This window comes from Miscanthus floridulus, chromosome 4 (assembly GCF_019320115.1).
Source record: "Miscanthus floridulus cultivar M001 chromosome 4, ASM1932011v1, whole genome shotgun sequence".
Taxonomy (NCBI): Eukaryota; Viridiplantae; Streptophyta; class Magnoliopsida; order Poales; family Poaceae; genus Miscanthus; species Miscanthus floridulus.
Genome location: NC_089583.1, coordinates 11563869 through 11567471, shown reverse-complemented (window position 1 = coordinate 11567471; position 3603 = coordinate 11563869). Strand labels below are relative to the sequence as shown.

The window sequence follows — 3603 nt, the reverse complement described above, 5'->3', positions numbered from 1 at the left end:
CTGAGACCGTAATTTCTTTAACCGGACTCTAGATGAGACACCATTCTATATATCTTTCTTTTATCATCTCGATGGAAACACATTGGTGAACCCCATTCTGCGTTTTGATAACTCTACCAAACCCTGTCGTGAGAAAAACTGCAATCGATAATTTTGGTTATCAACAGTGCATACATACAAATTGGCCTCCTTGTCAGGTGTTAAATATTCACAAGTTGGAGCTGACAAAAGATCCAGGTTTTTCCCAGTACAAGGTGACAAAAGATGGATGGTTTCCAGCCGCACGCAGCACTGAGATCGCGAGATTTGCCCTTTGTTTTATAAGCTGTACTTTTTCAGTTAATAAATAATATTTTTTTTTATAATAAATCAGTCAATAGTATTTTTAGTCGGGACTTATCAGCCAAGCGAACTTGACAATTATTGGCGTAGGGAAACAGGGCAGGCGGACATCCAGCTAGGGCGCGCGGTTGAAATTCCCGGAGAGAGTGATGTGACGCAAGCGTGTATTCAGCAGCGGAGACGGATGTGTTGAGGAGCAGTTCGCGTCATCGCGTGGGTATAAATACTTGAGGTGATGTGTGGCTTGACGACCATCCTCTTCCGATCCAGCTTTTGGAGCCTTCTCCTACCCATGCAGCAGCAGCTGCCAGCAGTGCGCGGTGGCGCCAAGACCAGAGAGACGACGGCCACCGATGACGCCGCCGCCAACGTGAAGCGTTCCCTCGCGGACAAGCCGCTGTTCACGCTGGCCGACATGAAGCGAGCCATCCCGCCGCACTGCTTCCGTCGCTCCGTGCTCAGGTCCTCCTCCTACCTCCTGCGAGACCTCTCCGCACTACTACAAAAACTTTATTGGAGGTGGACGTTTTCGGTTTTCCGCGGCGGGCAAAGCCGTCCGCCGCGGCCTATAGGCCACGGTAAATCGTGGCTTAACCGCGACGGGCGGCCTTGCCCGCCGCGGTTAACCGATTTACCGCGGCGGACGGTGTAACGTGACCGCCGCAGTAAATACACTTTTACCACGGCGGGCACGTTACACCGACCGCCTCGGTTAATCGTTTGGAAAAAAAACCCCCAAAGCCCACCGGCGAGCCCATTGATTGAGCCCACCGGTGAAACCAATCCCAAACCGAAACCCTTGCGCCACCATCGTCGTCCCTGGATCCAGCTGCAGCCGCCTATGCAGCGCCACTGCCGAAGATGAGGCCGGAAAGGAGGAGGGCGCCGAGCAGCAGTGCATCCGCGTGCGCCGCCACCGCAGCCCCGACGTCCGTGCCGGCTCTAGATCTGGGAAAGGGGAGAGGGCACAGCGAGGGAGATGAAGAGAGACCTATACCTACATTGGCAGCACCACCGTCGCGGCATTCACCGGATCCGGCCGGGATCCGTCGGATCCAGCCGCCCTCCTATAGGATCCGGCAACCCTCCACCTAGAACCACCCGTCGCCGTCGCCAGGGAGGGATGGGGAGGCCGCCTCCCACCAGATCCAGCCAGGGAGGAAGAAGGGGGCCAGATCCGCATGAGGGAGAGAGGAGACCAGGGCGCGCCGCCGGTGGATGTCGCGCCGCCACGCGAGGAAGGGAGCCAGGTCCCGCGCGCAGAAGCCGACGCGCGCCCCATGTCCCCAGCGCCGCCGGTGGATGTCGCGTCGGGAGAGGAGTGGAGAGGTGGTGACGACGGAGTGGAGAGGAGACTGCCTCGGTCTCCCGCGGAGTGGGGAGTGGGGAGGTCGCCTCGCCTCGGACTCAGTCGCGCGGAACGGAGAGGAGGTCGGGCCGACCGGTGGAGGAAGAGAGGCAGAGGAGTGGGGTAGAAAACCCTAACTCCTTGTATATATAGTTCAAGGTTAAAATCGGGCCTTGCTGGGGATTTTGGGCTTGGGCCTTTTCTGAGGCGGGCCATATAGGATGCCCGCCACGGTAAATCGATTTACCGTAGTGGGCACCTTAAGACGCCCGCCACGATAAATCGATTTATCGTGGCGGGCAAAAGTGCCCGCCTCAGAAAATAAAAAACGCCCGCCTCCGTAAATCGACAGGCATTAACCGTGGCAGGCAAAAAGATGCCCGCCACGGAGGCCACCCGGGCGACGTCGCGCAAATTCGATCATGTAGTAGTGCCGCCGTCGCCGCGCTCTTCTACGTGGCGTAGGTGGCGATCCCGTCTCTCCCCGCCACCGACGCACTCCGCGTCGCCGCGTGGCCGCTCTACTGGGCGGCGCAGGGCTGCGCGCTCAACAGCGTGTGGGTGATCGCGCACGAGTGCGGCCACCACGCCTTCTCGGAGCATGCGGCGCTGGACGACGCCGTCGGCTTCACGCTCCACACGGCGCTCCTCGTGCCCTACTTCTCCTAGAAGCACAGCCACCGCCGGCACCACGCCAACTCGGCGTCCCTGGACCGCGACGAGGTGTATGTGCCGTGGAAAGCATCCGAGCTCCCCGCGTTCGTGCATGGGCTCCACGGCAACGCCGCCGTCCGGCTGGTGCTCTTCGTGCTCGTGCTCATGCTCGTCTTCGGCTTCCCGCTCTACCTCACGTGCAACATCACCGGCAGGACGTACCCGCGCCTCGCCAACCACTACGACCCTTACTCACCCATCTTCTCCAGGAGCCGGGAGCGCGCCCAGGTCATCCTCTCCGACGCCGGCATCGTCGCCTTCTCGCTCGTCCTGTACCGCCTCCCCTCCGCCGTCGGGTTCGCCACGCTGGTGCTCGTGTACGGCGTGCCCCTGCTCATGGTGAACGTGTGGCTGGTGCTCATCACGTTCCTGCACCACACCGACCCCGTGGTGCCCCGCTACGACTCCGGCGAGTGGGACTGGCTCCGCGGCGCGCTCGCCACCGTAGACCGCGACTACGGCGCCTTCCTCAACGCCGCCTTCCACAACATCGCCGACACGCACATCGTGCACCACCTCTTCCCGTCCATGCCGCACTACCATGCCGTCGAGGCCACCAGGGCCATCCGCCCCGTCCTCGGCGAGTACTACCGCTTCGACGACACGCCGGCATGGCGCGCCAGCAAGGAGTGCTTGTACGTCAAGCCCGACGGCAGCCGCGAGGGCGTCTTCTGGTTCGGCAGCAACAAGTCTTAGGTTGCATGCGTTGGATGGATGATGACGTACACTAAACAACAATCAACTTGTTCGTTTTGTCGTAAGCGATCATGAATTATTTACTGCTGGCTGATTTGGTGTGAGAGAAAAATATTGTTCCTGCTTATAATCTACGATCGTATACGAGCAAGCGAACAGACTGAATATCACTATATGTATTTGTCGAGCGTAGTATACGGTGGAGAAGCTGCGTTGGGCTATGTGACGTGATAACTACATGTTGAGTATATATGTATGATCCATGGACTACTTGAGTAATTACTCCTATATTGCATGAGTAATGTAATGTGAAAACTATTATGTCATTGGGTGCACATTATATTGCTAACCCTAATGGTGTCCACTACATCATCTAGTTCAACAAATTGAACTAGTTTCAAGATTGTTAACTTGTCATTTTGAGAAACCAATACAACTTGTGGAGCTAGAGATGGACCATGGAAAATGCGCAAGGCTCAACTGGTAGATTCACTAATGGTTGG

The 3603-nt window shown here is 57.6% G+C and overlaps 1 pseudogene; it reads left to right on the top strand.

Annotated features, from left to right (window-relative positions):
* The first annotated feature begins 2066 nt into the window (after positions 1-2066).
* LOC136548057 (fatty acid desaturase DES2-like) lies at positions 2067-3289 on the top strand (annotated as a pseudogene).
* Positions 3290-3603: the final 314 nt, after the last annotated feature.